We start from the raw sequence: 24509 nt of genomic DNA on the forward strand, positions 1-24509 counted from the left end.
GAAATATTTTTCAGCCTTAGAAAGGAATGCAATTCTGATACATGTTACAACATAGATGAACTTTGAAACATGATGCTATGTGAAATAAGCCAAACACAAATGGACAAATATTATATGATTCCATTTAGATGAGTTTTTAGATTAGGAAAATTCATAGACAGAAAATATAACAGAGACTATCGGGGGCTGGATGGAGGAGGGAATGAGAAGTTATTTTTTAATAGGTACAGACTTCCTATTTGAGATGAGGAAAAAGTTCTAGGAATGAAAAATGGTGATGGTTGCCCAGCATTGTGAATGTGCTTAATGCCAGTGAATGCACACCTAAAATGGTTAAACTTGTAAATTTTATGTTATGTATTTTTACTACAATAAAAAAGAATATTATCCCCTTAACATTCTTTAATTTAAAAGTTTCTAAAATAACTAAGAATTTAACTTAGGAAAAAAGAAGACTAGTTCAGATGGGAGGTGATTAAAGTCTAGAAAATGAAAAAAATGGGTGGATTCAATGAATGGAATATCCAAATTATGGCTCTATCTGCAGAGGCAGAGGACATATTCATTCATTTATTCAAAAGCATTTCTTGAGCTCCTAATTTGTATGAATCAGAGTGGTATGTGCGAATGACACAGAGATAACCTGAAGCTGGGCTCAAAGGAAACTAATAAGTGACGATGACTTAGGGTAAATTAATCATGACAACATACGGTACAGAAATGAAACGATGCTGTTATGGGGTCAAAGAACTAGAACACAGAAAAGGAAAAAACACCATTAAGCTCAGGAGCATTTCCAAGCAGAGATGAGAATTTAATCTTAAAGGATGAATGAGCTTTCCAAGGCAAAGAGAGATCGACTCGAAAAACAATAATGCTGCCACCCCAACGAGAGAATACTGTTAGAGGAGAAGGTGGAGGCAGCAACTTGACACCCGAGTTCAGTCTTAGACCTGTGGGTGTTTTTAAACAATGACAGAAATACAACTCGACATTTCAGGAGCTGGAATGTACAGTTCTGAGTTATCAGAAAATAGGTGGTGGTATGTGAAATGAGAGAGGAAGAAACTCAGGACAGAACCCTAAGAAACACTATATTTCAGGCATGGTGGCATAAGAAACACAAGTGAATGAGAATGCGGAGTGGATACTAAGTTTGAAGAACCCGGACAAAAACTCACGGAAGCTAAGAGTTAAGAGAGCTTCAGGGACGATGGCAGGTGCCAAAGACTGGTAAAGAAAGACTAGATCTGAAAGGCCTCGTGAAAAACAGGATGTAGGGTGAGTTTTGATTAACCCTTGATGAAGTTTATCTCTACAGAAAAGGCGATAAATAGGACAGTAAAGTAGATGTGCATTGAGTAGTGAGAAGAATCTTTTTAATGGAAATATTTTGATTCCAATATACCTATTTTGATTCAAATATGCCTATTTAAATAGGTATATTTATTGCAAATAATGAGCCAATAGAAAGGCATGCTTCATATGGCTAACTCATATTAATTATGTTGATCATATGAATAAGGGTGACTACTTAGAAAAGAATGCTTGCAGAGTTCTCTGTGTCCATACTAACTCCCCGTAGGTAGCACTGTGTCTTATTGCCGCTATATGAAATGTTATCCCAAATTGAGCGATCGCCTGTTCAATTTACAAAGCCAGAGCTTTGTCACTTGGAATCCCTAACTAAATTTATATCTAGTTATATGTCTGTAATGCATAGGAAAAAATTAGGATACTAGTTATACATTTTGGCTATAATAGCAATTTTTGCCACGTGGTAGCAATTTCTGCTACATGGTTCCATTCACAATGAAGAATTAAAGCTTACAAAACTCCCTGCTTGCCCAGTGGGGAATGGGACGCGAAGTAGGCACTAGGCAAATTTAGGATGGAATTTAGGATGCCTAATTGGCCATATTTCAAAGGAGTGCTATCTTTCTAAATCAGTTGCCCGGGAGGTTGTATTACTTCACTTTGTGATTGTTCACTGTCTTAGCTCTGCTTATACAATTCTAATATAACAATGAATACAGTAGAAAACAGCCTCAAATGTGGATGTGGAATCTAGATGTCCTCATTGACCCAGTGATTTGGGGGGGGGGGGGACAGGGGTGGGGGGCGGGGTGTCTGTATTGGCACTGTTGAGAAATTCTTGAAGAGCTGCTGTCCAAAGAGATAAAGCATCTGAGCATGAGTCAAATTTTCACACATGCCAGTTTCACCGGCACACGAGCTGCATACAACCCTCTCTGCAACCAACTATTGAATTAACACAAAATCAGACAGCCCCTGCCCTTCATCAGCAATGTCCTCCAGCAATTACCCAGGGCAGTGTTCTTCCATTCTTACTCCTGCCTGACAGGAGTCAGCACGGAGACATCGACATCGCCTTCCAGATGGCAATGTTCGGGGCGCTGGCACACTGCCTTGCCAATGCTGTGACCTCTAGTGGAGAAGAATTACCTGATATTGAACTGGGGGGTGTTGTTTTTCTCACCCTTTATAGTTAAAATAACGGGGAGCAATGTAGCGAGGTTGACAGCGTTTGGCTGCCAATCTGTCCTTTTAGACAACTACAAGTGGAAAATGACCTGAGCCCACTCATCTGCTGTCACGTCCAGAACAGTTATCCTATAGCACTGGACCTAAATGATTGCTCTAAGCTCAAGAAGAGAAGAAAGCGCATCCCCAGAGTGAGAAATTGGATATGTATCCGAGGTCTGTGGCACTGGGAGGAGGAAAAGTGCTGATACATCGCAGGTGGCGCTGGCGGCACCGTGGTGTCAGCAATGTCACTTCCGCAGGTCACATCAACCTTCCGCAGCCATCGACAAAGGCTCTGACATGCCTGGCACCAGGCCAGGGGCGAGCCAAATCCTATCTTGTAGCGACATAAAGCCGCTTCATTTCAGCACTAGCCCGGTGCTCTCAGATGTCTCATGAAACATTTGACAAAATGCTATGTTCATTTTAGGAAGTCATCCACAGCTCTGGCCGTTTCCCCAGGCATCTCTCTATTGCCAATAATACAAATAGCAATAGCTAACACTTATGAGCTTTTACTGTATGCCAGGCACCGGGTGCTAAATTTATATTCATTTCACCTCACATAATAATGGCTATTGGCCAAATACTATCCAGCTCTGTCTACTTTCCTTCTAATAGAATCCTGATTGAAAACGTCGAGATAAAGAATATTACCTTTTACAACCTCTCTCAGTTTATTCAAGAAGAACAAAATCAATATCAGCTTAATCAACCATACCATAGCCAAGGAGCAATTTTTAGAAAGAGACATTTCTAAAATATCAGAATTTCATAATAAATTCTTGTTTATTTATGGATGATACATTATTCAGGATGGTAGATTCCCAACATTTTTTTTTCCAGGGGCTTCAGTGAATCTGTTAAATCTTTGAACTTCAGTTTAAATTACAGAAATAGTTCTTAAATCTTAAAGCCCTGGTCAGGTGAGTTTTTTTTTTCTTTTTCTTGTAATGTGTCTATGCCTGCTCAATGAGAAAATTCACAGCCCTGAGTATTTATATAACAAGATTTCTGTTAAAGGAATATTTAATAGCTTTTGACCAGATTGCTGATTTCAATGGCAAGCCATAATCATTTCACAGATAGTAAGAAAAGAAACACAATATAATAAGGTCATAATATAAACCATGTCTAAAAGCTCACATTTTGAACCTAATGTATGTTGAACTTCAAGAAAATTGGTAAAATATTTGATATTTTTAGTCAACCACAAAAGCAAACCTGGGTTAAATCCTGTTTGCCCCTTATTATTTGGTTGAACTTGAGTAAATTACTTAATTTATGTAAGTTTCCTTGTCCCTACATATATTATACTACATTCATATGGTTTAGAAGTAATATATGTAAAACACAGCAGGTGCTATTGATAGCAAGTATTATTGCCATATTTTAGCTTTTAAATATACTAAATAAGATAGAAAGTCCTATAAAATGACTGAACATGTAGAATAACTTTAAACCATATTTTAAAGGAATTAATATTTCAATTTCTTTAATATTGCCTATTAATGTTCTCCTTGGAAATAAAAAAGTGATTTGTTAGATATGAATTTACCAAAAGCAAATAGTTTTTATTCAACAGAAACAGGATTAGGTTATGTCTGGGATCCTTGTACAGTCTGAGAATAGAAAAAAAAATTAATGGAAGGAACCCAGAAACCCAAGTCCTTATCTATGTTCACACACTTTTTCTGGAACCTTGAGTAGCATCCCTCCTGAGACCTCAATGACCTAAAGTGCAAACATGAAGGGTTGAATCAGATAATCTGCATGGCTTCTAAAATCCCCTATCCATGTGCTCAAAATCACAACTCCATCAGCAGAAACTAATTCCTTTGGTTGTATATATTGGCAGGCAATATGGTACAACAGAAAGAACAGACAGTTTGGAGTCAGACAAAGCTGAGTTCCAATCCAGCTTTGCTTTCCCATTGCATGACCTTTGGCAAGTTACTCACCTTCTCTGAGGCTGTTTTCTCACTTGTAAAATGTTGATGATAGCTACCGGCTTGGGATGCTGTGAAGATTAGAAATGGTATAGATATTCAATAGTTTGTCTGGAATTCAATTAATCTTAGCTATCATTTCCCAGAGTCCTCCAGTAAAATGCAAATGCTTTGGGAAGGAAGATTTTTCAGGTCATTTGTGGTTGCCAGGAACAGAGAGCCACTCAAATCCAATAAACGAGAGATGTGAAGCAGTAGTCTTATAAGGTTACTAGAGGCCTGGTGCAAGAAATTCGTGCACTCGGCAGGGGTGGGGGTTGGTCCCTCAGCATGGCCTGTACCCTCTCACAGTCAGAGAGCCCTCAGGGGATTTCTGATTGCCGGCTTAGGCCCACTCCTTGTGTGGCTTCTGGCTGAGCAGCCCTCCCCCTGTGGGGGGGCACTGACCACCAGGGGGCAGCTCCTGGGTTGAGCGTCTGCTCCCTAGTGGTCAGTGCGCATCATAGGGACCAGTCATTCTGCTGTTTGGTCAATTTGCATATTAGCCTTTTATTATATAGGATAGATAATTCCATGGATCTCAAGACAAGGATCTGAAACAGGGAATTGAAAAGGAATAAAGGTCTCTTTCTCTCTCATTCTCTCTCTCTCCCTCTCTCTCTCTCTCTCTTTCCTCATGTGATGTGTGTCCTTCTACCAGAGAATCTGTTCTGTTTCTCTCTCCTCTTTCTTCCTATTCCAGCTCTAATAACCCACAGTGCCCTGGACCTACTACTGTCTCTCCTATCCCCACAGGGGACCCTTACTTACTAACTTCTATTTCACTGACAGCTATGGAGCAGAAAGTCCTACCAGAGGATGGGGCATGCAATCCACTGTCTACCTCATAGAGTTAGACTGCAGGAAGACACTTTGGGATAGGTACACAGCACAGGCTAGTACCCCAGCATAAAACTAGTGCAGAGGGTAACGGGAAAGGCTTGTTACTACCTTAACATTAACTTACCGACATAGGATGCACAGAGTTGGAGTTGGAATGGAAATAGTTTTTGTGGAGCCTGAAGCTTATATTTTGAGGCCACTCTTTAAGATAAAAAAAGAGTTATAAAAACAAAATTTCATAGAAAAGTAAATATTTACTTAGTATTAAAAAACACAAAATATACATTTTAAGAAAGTTGAATAGTATCATAAATATCACAAAATCCAGAAAATATTTCTATGATGAACTGCTTATCACACATCTATAATACCTTTTTCCTACCTTTTTGGTTTGCATACCTGTAGATTGCCTCCTTGCATAATAACAATAGTTGTAAGATTTTCTATAGGAGAATATAAATATAATTCAATCTTTTTAATAACATGGTTGATCAAAATTTGTTTTTCTCTAACTGATCATTGAGATGCATAAAATAGACATTTATTTTTCTACTATTACAGATTTCTTTCCTAAAAAACAAAAATTCTGCCTTTCTGAATGTAACACAGTAGAATTCTACTTTAAATTTTCCGTTGAAAGTGTATGATACAGAATACCCTGAATTACTAATAGGAAAGCACTTGTCTTTTGACTTGGTGTTAATTAGAACTGAATCTTTTGCTTACCAGTTTACACATCTGATGATGGGAAGAATTTTCCCCAGACTAGCTTTTGGCTAGTCTGGGAGAAGCCCACCTGTTACCTGTGCCAAATGATGTAGAATAAATTTATATATTAGTACATATTTTGCCTTGCACTTTTTGGTCAGGTACAGGGAGGTGGCACAGAGTGTGGTAGGTGTATTCCTGGAAATAATGCTTATACCGGTATAGCTATAACAATAACTATTCATGGAAGTAACTGCAAGTCATATAAATGTAGTCCATAAACTTCAACTACATATATGCCCAGCTCAACCCTTTTGCTAGATCCCACCATGTTCCACATTCTCTAATCACAGGGCAAATATGAAGGAGGGAAAGTTGATGTGGAAAGAGGGAGCACTAACCTAGAGTGGTTACAATATCTTACTCTGGAGAATTAAACAAAGATATACATGACACTGAACACATTAGTAGACCCCTCTCAGACCCCCGAAGTTTATGCTTCGTTAACTGCCTCTCATTGGAGCAAACAGGGGACTGTCAAGCACTCCCTATGCTGCAGAGACCAGCCAGGCTGACACAAAGGGTTCTGGGTAATCAAGGAGAGATCGCTGCTAATATACACCAAGTGACAGCCAAGACCAGCTTCATCTATTACAGTATTGTGCTCAGGGAGAGTTCTACATTGCTAGCCTCTCTCAAATGTCTCTGCTTGAGCAAGAAACTAGTTAAGTTTGTTATCAGAAAATTGCACCGGAGGGATTTCTCCATTGCTAGTGGGAGTGGGGTTCTTGGGGCGCTGCTGAAATAGGAATTTCCAGGAGCCCCTACAAGAGTATGAGATGTGGTGGAAAGCTTTATTTGTGTGGAGTTACATCCCTGGGTTTCCAAAGTTCCCTTTCCATTCAACCAGTCCTGGAAAATGTGTAGCTGGGATTCAGCAGAGCTAAAGCAAAGCCAGTGTCCAGAATTTCCTATCCATGGTGGAGTCAAGTCCAGCATAGGATCAGGCTAATCACCTTCCATTAGTCTATTTTGTATGGGGTCCGCATGGCCCACAGTCATGGCGAGTGAAGAGCAAGAGAGGCCTGCAAGCCAGCAGCCAGGCACAGCAGCCAGAAAGAAAGGGCAAGAGAGCAAGAAAGAACGCCTCTGCTTAGGAGCTTACCTACCAGATCTTCCCACACTTCAGTGGCCACACCTACATCCCTACTCTGGCCAATGCCCTGTTCCCAGGTATGACTGACAGGCAAGCACCCTCTGTATGCCATTTAGACTTTACTGGGCATGCATCTGTTCTTTCTTTGTCTAGTGCCTTCCTCCAGGACCTGGAGGGTATTAAACTGCAGCTTTCTGGCACAATGGCATGCCTATATTACTTGGCCTTCACTTTGCTCCTGCTTTATACCTAATGGTACTACAGCCAAACTTCAAGTTCACAGGAATGAATCATAATAAGAGGAAGATACCTAGATAATTTCAGTCCACTGTGAGGACAGCAAAGTATGACAAATTGTTCCCACGGGCTTTTCAAACTTCTATCATAACTGGTACAGGAGGCAGATACATATGTTTGCACACCAGGACTAAGGAATTATTTTTATTTTCAGACATTTATAATTGCCTTGCCATTGACTGAGCTATGAAATATTCGAGTCTGGGCAGGGAGCAGGTAATTTAGTGCAGCAATATTTTCTCCTCTGCTTCATTATGAAAATTGAATATAATTTAAATTATACAGTAAGGCAATGGCAAATCTTTTAGCCAGGAGGGCATTGCACTCTTTAGCCTCCCTTGAAGGGAGAGACAATCATAAACAAGATCAACCATCTTCACAGTTCTTTGGGTCTGGGTTGATTTTGCATTTTCTCCTGATGTGCACCCCAGTTCTGAACAAGTGTCCTTGGTCACCATCACAGCTTAGAACGGTCTTGGTTTAGGAGCCTTCTAAGATTGGTACTTAGATGATGTCAAGAAAATTAACAAACCGAGGTTTTCTGGTCTGTTTAACAGATGAGGAAACTTAGTCTTATGAAGGTTAACTGCTCGCACAGCTGGTTGATAGTGGCATTAGGATTTGTACCCAGGGGCTGGCAGAGTATGTGTTCTTACTCAATTCATTCTCAATAAGCTCACTAAAGCAAGAGATCTAGTAATGATAATATCTGTACCATTTTATGAGACTAGAGCTACTACGTTCCTTTCTCTGCTCTGATTCTTACATTTACATTAGTCAGTTCATGCTGCTATATTCTAGGGTACACATTTTTCATCTTCCTACACTGTTTCTCACTTTTTTTTTTTTTTACTTCTCTGCCACAATTCAGCTCAATAACCAGCTACAGGTCCCTGAAGTGATGCTAAGGTTAAATTTCCCAAACAGATTCAGGTTCGATCCCAGCTTGCTTCTTGAAATCTGCCTGGTTCAGATTTCAGTTCTGCCATTAATAATATGTGTCTATTTTCTTAAACTAGACTACAATTAGAAAATTTTGTACTAAAAATGTTCCTTAGTCATTCATATACATATGATACAAAATATATAATGTATATTATATGTTATGTTTTATCTACATTTACTTATAATTTATAAATGATAAAATTAAAGCAACAAAGTAGAGTTATAAATTGTTTGAGAGATGTCATATTCTCACACCAAATATACTGATTTTAGCATTTGATTAAAGATTCAAAGAACTGATTTCCTCATTATATTGTCCATGTACTTTTAGATATCTAGGTTTATGTTCCACATCTTATGCAACATTTATTATTTACTCATTAAAACTGAAGGCTAGTATATGCAATTCAACTTTGTATTTGAATGACTTGCATTTACGTTACCGGGATGCTTCAAACAGCTCAGTGTCTGATAGATGTTCTTTTCCAAACTTAATTTAAGGAGACCAAAGGCCCAATTCAAAGAAATAGCATTCTGCTAGGAATACAACTAAAATCAGGGAGCCTGTGGAGAGCCACACCAAGAAAAGACACTCAGGCTTCCCCAAGGTAGGCCACATAAAGAAATAGCCATTCTTGTTACTGAGAATTTGACATGAATTCTTTGAATTTCTTTAGGAATAAGTGACAGACTTTAAATGGGTCTTGTGGTTTATATAAATTCTGTTCCAATTTAGTTCTGGGAACATCCTGGTTATATTCCTTGAGACTGGTATCTGGGAAAAAGTAATTCATAGCAGATTTGTAGGAGTGAGTTTCATTTTTTAAATTTTGGTTCACTTTAATATGAGGATCCACTGAAATCTGTATTTATAGTTAGAGTCATTATTTTATTTTAGAACCAGTTTATAATCAGGCAACTCAATAAGTGAACAAATCAAAATAAACAAGTAAGGTAGACAGTAAACAAGCTCATTGTGCAAAAAGGAGCCTAATAATGGTAAGGAAGATGGAAAAGACTGAATACTTATGCTGTGCACAGTAGTTGATGTCACAGGTGCTTCCTCCCAATTTAAAAGATTAAGAGTTGATATGCTTAATCCATTTTGAGTTTATCCTTGTGTATGTTGTAAGAAGGTGGACTAGTTTTTGTTGTTGTTATTGTTGCACATACCTGTCTAATTTTCCCAACACCATTTATTGAATAGACTCTCTTTATCCAATTGTATGTTTTTGCCTCCTTTGTCAAATATTTATTGGCTATAAAGGAGTGGATTTATTTCTGGGTTCTCTACTCTGTTCCATTGGTCTATATGTCCATTTTTATGCCAGCACCATGCTGTTTTGATAACTATAGCCTTGTAGTTTAGTTTGATATCAGGTAGCATGATTCCTCCAACTTTCTTCTTCTTTATCAAGATTGCTGAGGTTATTCTGGGTAGTTTTTAGTTCCATATAAATTTTTAAAACATTTTTTCTAGTTCTGTGAAATATGCCATTGGTATCTTGATAGGAATTGCATTGAATCTATAGATTGCTTTGGGTAGTATGGACATCTTAATGATGTTAATTCTTCCTATCCATGGACACGGTATGTTTCCACTTATTTGTATCTTCTTCAATATTTTTATTCAGTGTCTCATCATAATTTTTTGAGTACGGGTCTTTTACATCTTTGGTTAAATTTATTCCTAAGTATTTTATTCTATTTGAAGCAATTGTGAATGGTTGTTTTTTTTTTTAAGTTTCCCTTTCTGATAGTTCATTATTGGTGTATAAAAATGCAACTGATTTCTGGATATTTATTTTGTATCCTACTGTTTCACTGAATTCATTTATCAGTTCTATCAGTTTTTTGGTGGAATTGTTAGGGTTCTCTATATACAATATCATGTCTTCTGCAAATAATGACAGTTTTACTTCTTCCTTTCTAATTTGGATGCCTTTTATTTCTTCTTCTCTTCTGATTGCTATGGCTAGGACTTCCAGTACAATGTTGAATAAATGGTGAAAGTGGACATCCCTGTCTTGTTCCCAACCTTAAGGGAATACTTATAGTTTTTGCTCATTGAGTATGATGTTGGCTGTGGGTTTGTCATATATGTCCTTTATTGCATTGAGTTATGTTCCTTTTCTTCCCACTTTGCTGAGAGTTTTTACTATAAATGGGTCCTGGATTCTACCAAATATTTTCTCAGCATCTCTGGATATGATTATGTGGTTTTTATCCTTCAATTTATTTATGTGGTGTATAATGTTGATTGTTTTGTGGATATTCTACCAACCTTGCATCCCTGGGATAAATCCTGCTTGATCATGGTGTATGATCTTTTTTAATATATTGTCAGATTTTGGTTTGCTAATATTTTGTTGAGGATCTTAGGAGAAAACATAGATATAGTAAAATCTTGGACATTTCTCATAGCAATATTTTTTTCTGATATATCTCCTCTGGCAAGGGAAACAAAAGAAAAAGTAAACAAATGGGACTACATCAAACTGAAGAGTTTTTGCACAGCAAAGGAGACCATCAACAAAATGAAAAGACAACCCACTTCATGGGAGAACATATTCACCAATGATACATCTGATACAGTGATAATATCAAAATTTTGTAAAGAACTCATAAGACTCAACACCTAAAAAGGCAAAAATTTCAATTAAAAAATGGGCAAAAGACCAGAATAGAGACTTCTTCAAAGAGGACATACAGATGACCAATCGGCACATGACAAGGTGCTCAGTGTCACTAATCATCACAGAGATGCAAATGAGAACCACAAGGAGATATCACCTCACACCTCTCAGAATAATTTCATCCATAAATCAACAAACAAGTGCTGGTGAGGATGTGGAGAAAGGGAACCCTCATGCACTGTTGGTGGGAATGGAGACTGGTGCAGCCACTGTGGAAAACAGTGTGGAGTTACCTCAAAAAATTAAAAATGGAACTGCCTTCCAACCCAGCAATTCCACTTCAGGGTATTTATCCGAAGAAAACTGAAACACTAATTTGAAAGAATATATGTAACCTTATGTTCATTGTAGCGTTATTTACAATAACCATGATCTAGAAACAGCCTTAGTGTCCATTAGTAGCTGAGTGGATAAAAAAGCTATGGTAAATTTATACAGTGGAATACTACTCTGCTGTAAAAAGGAAGAAAATGTTACCCTTCGTGGCAGCATGGATGGACATGGAGAGCATTATGAAAAGAGAGATAAGCCAGTCAGAGAAAGACACGCACCATATTATTTCACTCATGTGAGGAATTTAATGAACAAACTGAACTACCAAGCAAAATAGGGAGAAACTTATAGATAAAGAGCAGGCAAATAGCTGGGAGATGGAGGGGTTGGGGGGGGGAAGAGAGAGAGAATTCATGGACCTGGACAGCAGTGTGGTGATTGCAGGGTTGTGGGGGTGGAGGTGGAAGAGGGCATAAATGGTAATGGGGAAAAAGTTGATGTGATCAGTCTCAGCTGATGCTTCTTGCCCTACTCTTGTCAACACAAGCCCTAAAAAGACTGATATAAGAAAGCTATTTCTTTCTTTTTTTTAATCCTCACCCAAGGATTTTTAAATTGAGAGAGAGAGAGAGAGAGAGAGAGAGAGAGAGAGAGAGAGAGAGAGAGACATCAATTGCCTCTCAAATGTACCCCAACTGGGAAAAGAACCTACAACCTGGGTATGTGCCCTGACTGGGAATCAAACCCACTGGCACTCCAACCAGCTGAGCTAACTGGCCAGGTGAAAGCTATTTTTTTATATGATAGGTCTAATTTGTATTTGTATTTATGTAGCCTATTTCATTTTTTAAACTTTCAGTGTTGTAGTTTTCCTTTGAATTTTGGATTGCTGAAATATATATATTTTTAACTTGATTTTATAGTCTAGGAAGAATATAAAAGCACAAAAGAATATTAGATAGAAAGAACAAACAGAGGTTCATAATGAAAAGTATAAAACAGTTCCACCTAAGAAAATGAATTTTATTCTATTTTAAGCCAGAGGGAAATGAAAAGAAACAGGTTTCTTAAATTGGAAGTTCAAAAACCACCTGAACCATATGCGGGATCTATCTCAGTTTGCTTCCTGAAGACTTTTCTCTCATCCGTAAGGTCCAGAATGCCTGGGTTCAGCCGTTGATAAGCATGCACTTCTGTCTGCGTAGCATCCTTTGCAAATAGGGGCGAACATGTGGTCAGGCTCACCTGCCACTTCTCACCTCTCCTCAGATTGCCTTTTGGGGCATTTAACCCCTCTAACTCCATGTGTCAAGTCATCTCCAACAGCCCCTAGATAAGGCAGTTTGGAGTAATAACCTCCACCACAAACAGGAACATGGAAAGAGTGACTATGCTCACCTCATATTTTAAAGATTAGGAAACAGTTTCAGAGAGGTTATGTACTCCATGTCACAGGGCTGGTAGGAGACAGAGCTGAACTTGACTACACATGTTCTAATTACATGTCTTGCCATGATTAAAGTGAAATAGTTCACAATCGTGTTTTTTCCAATAAAATGCCATCAACTGGAATCTCACAGGGACAGCGGGGGTGGGAGAATGGGTGGGAAGAGATCAACCAAAGAACTTGTATGCATCTATATGCATAACCCATGGTCATAGACAATAGTGTCATGAAGGCCTGGGATGGGGAACAGGCATGGGGGGGCATATGTAATACTTTCAACAATAATGATTTTTTTTTTAATACTATCAACTGGGAAACAGTAACAAGGGGCATAGTACACTTGTGTTTACAATCTTAGTACAATCTAAGCTCTTTTGGGTTTTTTTTAGCAAAATCTATTCAAGTCACAAATCTGGTCAAATGTGCCATCTGAGAGGGACATGGATAGTGATAAATTCCTCCCAAGTAAAACTCTCATTCTTTCAAATGATCCTGTCATCTCTTACTAATATAAAATTAGTTGCATCAGATTTTTCCTGAAACAATTAAAGTTCCAACTGGGCTTGTAGACCTCGTTGTAATTGGGAAGTGTTGCTGTAATGTTATTAGTTATGTGAACTACACAGTCTTCTTTTTTTCTTCTTTATTTGATTTGATTTTTTTAGAATAGTGAACTACACAGTCTTAAATGTGAGGGTAAAGACCTCAGAAGTTCTGGATTGTAGTGACATACTATTCTTGCTTTGGATTGATATGAGTAGCAAATCCAGACAAAATAATTTTACAGCACTGTAATAATATTGGTTTGATAGCCAGCCTTTCTTCTGTGCAATAGCTTATTCCAAGAGAACTATAAAATATTTTTAAAAGGTTTTTGCTCATATCTGGAGGAGAACACATCTTTTACAGTGCTTTTTGAGCACATCGATTGTTATTTAATCTCTCATGCTAATAGACAAACAATTAATCCAAAAACTTCAAACATTTGACATATAACTCTCAGCCCTACAGTCCTTTAGTTTCTCAAAAAGAAGTTCACTTGTCTTCCAAAAAGGAGTCGTTTCTTTGCGACATGCTTTCATTAAGAATGGTACTGATATGTCCATTCAGAATTTTAATTTACCATCTAAAGTTGGTCAGATAAAGCTTTCTTTACATGATAAGAAGGTTCTGACAAAGAAATAAATTACTGTTTTTTTTATCTGATTATGTAAATAAAGACATGTGTTGGTTACAGAACAAAATACAATTAATGTATGAAAGTGTTCAGCTCTAATTCATAGATTTGTTTATATCACAACACAGATTAGCCAACATTGTGCTTGTAAGCAACTATCCATAGAAACAACTAATCACATGAATGTAGTTTACCAGTTGCTATTTCTTACCTTTGAACTCTTGTTCCCAGAATTGCATATTAATTTGTAATCATAACTTAACAATATTAAGATACAGTTTATCTGCTCTTTCTGTATCATCCTGTTTGCTCACATTTACTATTTTGGCATTTACCTTCCCCTGAGGGAGGGGGCATGATGGCATAATAAAATAGAACATAAAAATGGAAAATCTCATTTCACTAGCAATTCCTAGCCTTTGGGAATTGAGACATCCTTCTTGTCTTGTTTTGATTTTATAACAGGCACCCATTTTTTTTATTAGAGACCAGAATTAAGTGTAAATTAACTCTTAATTAACTGTTAATTTACACTTAAGAGTTAATTTACACTTAATTCTGTTGAATTAAGTATAGATTAAGTATAAATTAGCAAGAAATAAGTATAAATTAAATCACACAAAAAACTTTTTGGAAATACATAAAGGCTCTTGATATAAAGACATGCTGATACACCAGAAATCAGTAATTGTGAATCAAGGATTTAGTGTTATGACAGAAATCAGGCTGGTGGGAAACGACAAACCAGATGCACTCGGAAGTTCAGAAAAGGACTGTTTTATTCGTGCTGGTGCTTGACTCAGAGGAATCCTCTCCAGAGGCTGAGCAAACCAACGCAGCTGGGGCCTGGCCTTTATACCCCCCTAGCTCCTTTGTCTCCCAAATATGGACTAAACTTCCGGATATGTCCCTAGTTCCTTTGTCCCACATATATGGACTAAGTTTCCGGTCATTCAGGAAGCCTTCCAGTTTGGGCAGTTTGACGATGCAGGTGAGATTACAGGAACCAAAGAAGTGGTCTCGATAGGTAATTAAGCGAGATTGCAGGAACCAGGAATGTGGTCAGGGTAGGAAGATGTAGATGAGAATTTTCCTTTCTCTTTAGAGCCTGAAGATAGTGCAGACCAAATATACCAAACATGCCCCTCACGCATCTCTCTGCCTTTCCATGGCGTTCACCTTCTGGGACGTTAGAGGTAGAGAGCACTGCCATGACTGATCGAACTTGACTGATTAAGGAGGCTCTGGGCTCGTAGAGGCAGTTATTATGACTCACATCTCTGCTTGCACATGGCAGGGATTTGGCAGGGATTTATAATAAGATTGTCTCTGTTGCCCCAAAGCTTGTTTTCTTTTGTTTTAGAGAGGTTAAGACTAGTGTTGGGGTGGGGGTCGGGGGGGAGAAAGCTGTGGAACCAGGTAAGTGAGAAAGTAGAAAACATTGCTATACTTACCTACTTGCTTTTAGTTTATAACCATTTAACTGTTGGCAGCTCTTCGTACCTGAATCTGTTAGGCCCTGAGAGTGAGATCCTTCTGCTCACAGAAGACATTACCATGTGAAGGGTGGATGTGCCATATGCAAAAGTGCAAAAACAGCTGAAACAAATTCATTAAAATTATTCTCAGTCACTTATGTGAGGACTCTAGAATTATAATTACTGCTGGATTACTCTTTTTTGAGTAGGAAAATTGAGAAGAGGTTAAAACAACACATCACATATATCATGAGGAAGATCAAAGAGCTTAATATTAACCTATATCAATACAGTTCCACATCCTCTTTCCTTAAATGGTGACATATAAGTGGGTATATAATGACAACTCATAGAAACCAAATTTATATTAAATCCAACATGTAACTTTCTATGCAAGTTCTCTGCTTGCAATCTTTCATGAAAATCAGTTGTAGTCTCATTTGATTTTTTATCATTAATTATTAGGGAGTTAAACTTGTATCCATACTTAATCAGTCTAGTTTTAAAAAACTACTTTTCTTTTAATGTGAAATTTGTTTGAGTTCACTCACAAATAATTTGCTGAGAGAACTTTCTTACTCTTCCATTCACTTAGTAAGCTTAAGCAAAATCCCACTCAAAATTATAATATTTCTAGGCTAGCAGGAGCTCATAATTACCTAGATCCAATCCACTCTTGTTTAAAATCTTCTATAATCTTTTGGGATGTTTCAACAAAGAAGACTCACTAAGAGAAAACAAAACAAAACATTTTTTCATATTTTTCCTTCTAAACTATAAAATAATTAGCATTATACTATCTATAAACAGTAAATCAAAAAGCATAAGTAAAGTTAGGAAGTTATATAAAAACTTACTTTTTTTCTGATTTTATTTACTAGAGTTTAAAATAAACAACACATGTTGACCTCATTCCCCTTTTGACTTCCCTACATTAATTTGTTTGTTGGGCTCTCTGCTCTCTTCCCTTCACAGAGGGAGGTTTCAGAAATGCATATTGACATGCTCACTGCAGGCTTATGCTGACAGAGAATTAGCCCTCCATTGTGTAGCAGTCAAGTTCTATTTAGTGGTTTGACTGGGAAGATCAATACAGGGTCTCTAAGGCATAATGGCTGGCTCCATTCACTCTTACTAGACAAACAAACACCTTTTTAAAAGTCAGTTCATGAAAAAAGCTTTTCCTAGGCACAACCAGCTCTGGGTAACATTTTTCAACAGTTCAAGTTTCAATTTCAGTGCTGCAGGCTTCATTTCTGGCCCCTTTTCCCTTTGAGTGTGACTTCTCTCCAACTTTCCCCCATTAAAACCTGCCTTTAAGAAACAATTTGATACACAAATTTAATCCCAAAGAACCATACATGAGTTCAAAGGCTTATTGTGTTACTACTCTCAGAAGAGTTGTATTTTAGCAAAGACAAGAATCCTTAGGCAAATAGGTCTCTAGTTGTGGGATTTAGTAATTCGAAGAGCAAGAGAGATGTGAAGTTGGCAGGAAGTCATCTCAGTTTGATCATCACAGAAGAAGTTTACACCACCTACTCATAAGACCATCCCTGCTGCTAGGAGTTGCCTGGCAGTCTCTTAACACATCCCTTCTCATTTATTGCTTTGCTAACTCCTTTTTACTCTTCTAGATTCAGTTCAAGTCTTGCCTCTTTGTGGAGATATTTCCCCAGTACATTCAACTCTTAAGGAATCCCACAATCTTTCTATTTTAGTAGTAATTACACTTAACTGTTATTTCCTATGTTGCCTTTCTCCCTACTGCAAGTCACTAAGAGCAAGGGCTGCTGCTTTTAATTTCTGCCTTCCCACACTTGGCAGAATATTTGGAACATGGTACATCCTCCCACAACCCCCGTACCAACGTTACATAAGTAGTAGACAGCAGCCAGCTCATTCTTCCTTTCCTCTACTCTACACCCAATGACACCAGACATTCAGTAATGGGCAGTAGTAGAAACAGGGCAGATAAGGTGAAATACAGAGGCTCCTCTACTCTCTTCCCCAAGAAGTTACATTTCCTAAAGTTGAGAATTACGAAATGTTTGAAAAATATGTTTAGCAGTATTGAGGTAAAGTTTTGTTGAATGATTGCAAACTCTTGCATAGGAAAGCACTTACTCTTTCCAAAGTGAGTTGACTACACAAAGAAGAGTCAGGGATTGGCAAACTACAGCCTGTGGATTAAATCCAGCCCATCCCCTGTTTGTGTACTGCTTGTGATCTTCGAAGAGTATTTGCATATTTAAGTGGTTAGAAAACAATCAAAAGAAGGAGAACATTTCTTGATACATCAAATTCTATGAAATTCAAGTTTCAGTGTCAAGAAAGAAAAGTTTATTTATTTATGGACACTGAAATTTTTACTGGATTATAGTCACCCTCATTCATTAATAGATTATCCAGGGCTATTTTTGCACTCCAATAACAAAGTTGAGTAATTGTAACAGAAGCCCTCTGTCCTGCCTAAAATATTGTAAATGAGTATATTAAGAACCACAGAGACAAACTGATGACATTATTTTCATCTCTTTTTATTTTATTTTTTTACATCTATTTTTAAAAATAACTCAGAAACAACTAAGAATGAGGAAAGGCTATTCACTTAGGCTTGAGGAGACTCACTGGGGAGTCTCCTCTGTGTGAATAGCAGAGGGGTAAAAGGCATAATTAACAATTATTTCCAGTAGAAGTTAGATCAGATAAATCATGAATGCAAACAATAACCTTAGGCATCTTGGAGATAGGAGAAATATACATAGAATCTTGAGATAATGTGAGTTCAATTATTTGTTTACTGAAGGCCTGCTGCACGATATTTGTGCATAGGTAGGGTCCCTAGGCCTAGCCTACAATCTCTGGGGTGACCGGCAGGGCAATCAGGGCCCCCACTCACACCTGCCTTGGCCTGGCACCGCCCACTCACCCGCTCCCCCTTCCCGCTGTGGTCCCACTCTCTTTGGGGCCCAAAGGAGCTGGCAGCACCTCCACTGCTGCCCACTGCCAGCGCCATGTAGCCGACGCCCATCATGTTCCACACTGCCCCCTGGTGGTCAGTGGATGTCTAACTCCCATTCAGTGGAACTCCCACTTGTGAGGGCAATTTGTATATTAGCCTTTTATTATATAGGATTGCTCCAACATCCTTCCTTAACTGTGAGATCTTTGGGTGGGGAGAAGACCAAGTATTAAACTTATTATCTGCATCAAAGTACCCCACTTAATATAGGAACCAGACAAATTTTCAAGGAAAGAAGAAAGGGAAAAGAAAAAGAAGAAAAATAGACTTAAGAGAAATATTTGCTTTTAGCTTTATTGTTTACTTTAACTTCTTTTTCTTTTTTTAATAGGTGGAAGCTTGCTACATTAAGTGCTCTTATCTAAGCAGACAATTTTATTTGTATTTATAAAACCACTAGCAAATATTTCAGGGACTACTTCAAGGAATGTTACTTCTGCTATTTCAAGTTTAGGCCTCAGAATGAAAATCAATCATTCTCGATTACATAGTTTCTGCTCTTTACAGGCTAAAGCATTGTGTTGTGAAGGCTTTACCCTACAACTGCAAATAAACTGTTATCATAAAACTTCATTAGTGGTAGAAGCACCAAGTTGGCAAACAAATCTTAAAAATGTATCCCAGCTATCTATGGTAATGAAATCTATAATGGAACCACTATGTTCATTCTTGTTTTTAATTTAAAGCACACATCATATTTTTCATTTCAGTGCCCAAACCCTCATCCACAATCTTATATTCTGCTTTATACGTACAAATACTTTTCCTTTATTTAAATTTATAACTAACAGCCAGGCTTTGACATGTTTAGCTATAGACTTTCATTATTATAATAATAACAAACAGGAAGAAATCAGATGACAAGAAGGCCTGGGAAATGCAGCACTTGGTAGCTAGTAAGAGGCCTAACTGTTAGCATTGTAATTAAGGAGTTATTAATGATAGGAAAGGAGCAAAAGGGAGGCCAGACATTAGAAGCATGGCCAGCTGGGCAGCTTCACCAGGAAGCTGCGATTTCACACTCCCCAGGGAACCACTGGCCCATTCCCTGCAGCTCATGGGAGATAGGGAAGATGGACGCATGTGCAATAAAGTCAGGCTGATGTAGGGAAGGTGCCTGTCACTCAAACCTGGAACAGCCTTGGCTGGTGTGCTCAGTGGTTAGAGCACTGGCCCGCACACTAAAGGGTGGCAATTAAATTCCAGGTCAAGGGCATGTACCTGTGTGGCAGGTTGGATCCCCAGTCCAGTTGGGAGGTAGCCAATCAATGTGTGTGTCTCTCTCTCACATCACATCAATGTTTCTCTTTTTCTCTTTCTCCCTTCTCCCTTCCCTTCCACTCTCCCTAAAAATCAATGGGAAAAATATCATCCGGTGAGGTAATAAAAAAAATAATTAAATGGATCTTTGGCTTAGAACAGACAGAAACACACACACACACACACACACACACACACACACACACACACTGGGACAGAGATCATTGGCTAGAGGAGGTGGGGCCAATGCAAGCTCAAATTGGGGAACACATAATCCCCAGACAAACGAAGTTCCTCTCTCTTGTTCCTCTGTCTTTGCTCCTGCCTGTGTTCCTTTCACAGCCACGTGGCCCTAGAAGCCTCATGGTCCATGACCATGTGGACCCCCATGCAATGGACTACAGCTGGGAACACAAGCTAAGCTGGCCTAGTGCTGGACTGGACTGTGTAAATGTGAAACAGAAACTCTGGGCAGTGACTGTAATTCTAGCATTCCTGAAGACAGAACTGAACTGACTGTCTTGTATCTGTGTGGCTGGATGGAGGGAAGAGGGGACTTAGAAACTCAGGGGTTTAATCCCACGCAATAAATGCCACTCATTCTCCTGTGCCTATCTCAGAACATTTTTTCCCGTGACATCACAAAAAGCCTTCTTACACCAGCAACAGGTGGGAACACAGAGCTGATAACGTAACCAAACAGGACCCCCGGGCTTTCCCCACAAAGCTGTGCTCTGCCCACCCACCATGGCTCACTGCTGAGGTCCCTTCTGGTTCCAAGACGTCATGACCCAGATGCAGAGCTGTTGTTTCGTTGATTGACTCCAACCAAAAAAACAACAAATATAACAAGAAAAATAACAACAACAAAAGCAAGAACTCTTATCAGCAAACAGGCTCATGAGCAACTGAACTAATTGTGGAACTATATTCATTTTTAAAGGTAACTTGGTTTTACATCTATTCACCTGTCCTTAAAATATGCTTATTTATTACTGATGGCATCCTCAGCGATCTGCTGAAGGATACAACTCTGAAATGATTCATTCTAATTCAGAGCTTCTTGCCAACACTTAGATACCACAGAGCTTGGAAACCCTGGGGGCCAGCATGTATGACACATCGTGCCCATTTTACACAAGTAGAACATTGTACAATCATCAGATCTAATGAGACATCTTTACAATACTGCTTCGTGTTTGGCATGTTTCCCCTCATTCTGTCAAAACAGATATTTTGGTTCTTTAGTTTGTCCTCAATTTACAATGGATTGAAATGTACATCTTTGACAAAAACTAAAAAACCTGAAGCCCACCCCTAACTTTCCCTTCATACTTAAGCAGGAAGGTGGATATGGCTGAGAAGTTTCAAAAATTAGAATAACATGACACATGGCATTGCTATCCAATACGGCCCTATCACTCCCAGGATGCTAATTCTAGCAACATGTAATTTTCTGCTTTTAGGGGGAGGCCTTGAGTTCATCAACAAAGGCTCTACACTTGGTCCGTCTTGGAACCAGAATGGACTTTAGCCATGAGCCATGGTGGGTGGGCAGAGCATAGCTTTGGGGAAAAGCCCTGGGTTCCAGTTCGGTTATGCCTCTTACTAGCTATCGAGTGCTGCATTTCCCAGGCTGGCTTCTCATCTGATTCACTTCCAGTTTGGCCAATGGGAGCACTGGTAGGAGATTGGGAGGGGACGGGAGAGGAGTCAGGCTCTTTGTCCTCCGTCTTCGTATCTTCCAAGACAGCAGCTGAGCGTCCGTGGTGGCTCCAGCTCCTCTGTAAAGGCCTGGTAAGGACCCTTGGACTCGGCCAGCTTCCTCCTGGTTTGCCTCTCCATCTTCGCTGTGGTTGTGGCTTCTGGCTGCTAGCCCCAGGTTACCTCTTGTCTTGTCTTGTGTTTGAGTCTCAGCATCTGCTGCCCAAGCTCTTCATTCCCTTCACTAAGTCCCTTCTGTGCTCAATGCTCGAGGTGATTTCTGTTTTCCCGCTTAGACTCTGAATACAAGCAACACCGTTTTAAAAGTGAGGTATTTTGCCCACAAGTTAATGCCATTGCCAAAAAAATCAGTGTAGATAAGAACATATGAAGAGGTGTAAGAAATTATGCATTTAATTCCTTGAAATGTGGGATTGATATTCTAGAATTTTTTTAAATTTTAATTTCTAGTTTCAACTTGTTTTTGGATAATTTGTTTACCCCTTTTCCTTAAAATGAAACTTCAGGAAAAATAGGTTTTTGGCCCTAGCTGGTTTGGCTCAGTGGATGGAGCGTCGGCCTGCGGACTGAGAGGTCCCAAGTTCAATTCTGGTCAAGGGCATGTACCTTGGTTGCGGGCACATCCCCAGTAGGAGGTGTGCAGGAGGCGGCTGATAGATGTTTCTCTCTCATCAATGTTTCTAACTCTCTATCCCTCTCCCTTCCTCTCTGTAAAAAATCAATAAAATGTATTTTTTTAAAAAAGAAAAAAAATAGGTTTTTGTATAGAAGAGTCTTCTAGTTGGTTTATGTTTAAGCAGATGTACCTTTTTGTTTCATTTTTATTGTTGTGTTTTATGCTGTTATTTTAACAAGATACGATCAGAATGTACCACAGGAAGATTTCCATATAGAAATCTGACTAGTTAAAACTATAAAGACATGAATTTCTTTAAGATCTGCTTCACTTATATATATCCAGGATATGCCCTAATTTGCATAGTTAATAGAAAGAATGACCAATCAATGCTTTCATCTCCTAAGAAGAAGTAAATGAATCTGAACATAAAATGCATGTTGTTTTTATTTAGTTTTAGGGAATAATTCTGTCTCACATTGATTGGAATAGAATTATTTTCCAAAAGCTTCCTTAATGTAAATATAAGCCCTTGGATTTTCATCAAAAACCGTTTGTTTAACGATATAGACACTTTCTAGGTTAGTTGAAGACTAGAATTTTTGTGGAAATGCCAGGCTCCCTTTGGAAAGTTAAATCACAGCTTCTCTGAACAACCTTCCTTTTATATTTAAACACCTGTGACTGTTTACATGAAGTAGAATTAAATTATTTATGCTTAAAGAATTTTGGAATTTCTAGGAGGAAAAAAGTCCCTGTTCAATGGCAGGGCAGAGCAATGCATAAGTGAGGGAGGAGCAAGGCAGGCATAGGGGCTGGTTGTATGGCTTGTGAGAAACTGCTCTGTGGTGTGAGTTCCAAACTGGATCCTGACCTCCACCCCAGAGCATGGGGAGCCCAGGCCCTGCCCAGGTGGTCAGCTGCCTCAGGGGTGCCAACCCATCAATGGGATTGCCATTAGATCATGCTGTACACCAAATGTCTGTGCTCCCCGGCCCCCCAAAATTCTTAAGTTAAATCTTTTTAAAAAATAAATCTTCATTGTTGAAAATATTACACATGCCCCCTTTTTCCCCATTTCCCTCTCCCACCCCTCTCCAAACCTTCACCACCCTATTGTCTGTGTCCTTGTGTTATGCATATATGCATATGAGGTCATTGGTTGATCTCTTCCTCCCTCCACCCTCCCCTGCCTTCCCTCTGAGGTTTGACAGTCTGTTTGATGTTTCCTTGTCTCTGGGTCTATTTTTGTTCATCAGTTTAATTAAATCTTAATACCACTCAATGTGATGGCATTAGGATGTGGGGCCTTTGGGAGGTGATTAGATTATGAGAGTGGAGTCCTCATGGAATTACTGCCCCAGAGAGCTGCCTCCCTCTGCCGCCATGTGAGGACACAGTGAGAAGGCAGCTACCCATGAACTAGGAAGTGGGCCTTTACCAGATAAAACACCTGTCAGCACCTTGGCCTTGTACTCCCAGCCCCCAGGTCTGCAGAAGGGATGCAACTTGTGTTTGCAGCAGCATTGTCTCAGTCAGACACGGCTGCTGCCAAAACAGAGCCTAATTCCCTGCCCCATGTGAGGGCTGTCTTCTCTCCAGTACAGTTAGATTTTTGTGCATACTCTTCCGTAAAACGTAAGGTGTAGACCAGTGATGGTGAACCTTTTGAGCTCGGCGTGTCAGCATTTTGAAAAACCCTAACTTAACTCTGGTGCTGTGTCACATATAGAAATTTTTTGATCTTTGCAACCATAGTAAAACAAAGACTTATATTTTTGATATTCATTTTATATATTTAAATGCCATTTAACAAAGACAAATCAACCAAAAAAAGGGATTCGCGTGTCACCTCTGACACGCTTGTCATAGGTTCGCCATCACTGGTGTAGACAATAGGCAGCAAAATTACCAGGCCTTCCTGGGCACAACTAGAAACAAGGGACATACCAGTTCATTACTGGATAATCCATAAGTAATTTTAAAAGTACAATCCACAAGAAGGACAGAAATTCTTAAGACATTTTAAAGATTCTATGAGGCCTGCAATAACTAAAATCAGGTGTAAAAAAATGAAAACTTTCACCATAAACATCTCCTCTTCATGCCTTTATGCTGCCTTACTGCATCCTCTTCTAAGACTGGCACTGCAGGCATAACCCTAGGGACAACTCCTCCTTCTTCCATGGCCAAGGCACCTAGGAGTCTTTGAATGGATTATAAGCAATGAATTTTGGTGGTATCAGCAAATGGAATAGGTGGCTGGTTATAAGAAGACCTGCTAAGGAGCATGACAGTCAAAATGCATTGGATTTGGCTCCTTGGGTG

At 38.9% G+C, this 24509-nt stretch overlaps 1 protein-coding gene and 1 pseudogene across 2 annotated transcripts in view; one reads left to right on the forward strand and one right to left on the reverse strand.

Annotated features, from left to right (window-relative positions):
- LOC308527256 (protein Churchill-like) overlaps positions 1–18592 on the reverse strand; it is a 36997-nt pseudogene extending 18405 nt beyond the window's left edge. The window contains exon 1 of the transcript in view: positions 18488–18592. The product of the transcript in view is annotated as a protein Churchill-like (transcript). The remainder of the gene's footprint in view (positions 1–18487) is intronic.
- Positions 1–24509, forward strand: part of KCND2 (potassium voltage-gated channel subfamily D member 2) — a 521425-nt gene that overhangs the window by 465684 nt on the left and 31232 nt on the right. The gene's annotated exons all lie outside the window — the stretch shown is intronic.

The sequence above is a fragment of the Myotis nattereri genome (genome assembly GCF_964212035.1).
Source record: "Myotis nattereri genome assembly, chromosome: 11".
NCBI classification, from domain to species: domain Eukaryota; kingdom Metazoa; phylum Chordata; class Mammalia; order Chiroptera; family Vespertilionidae; genus Myotis; species Myotis nattereri.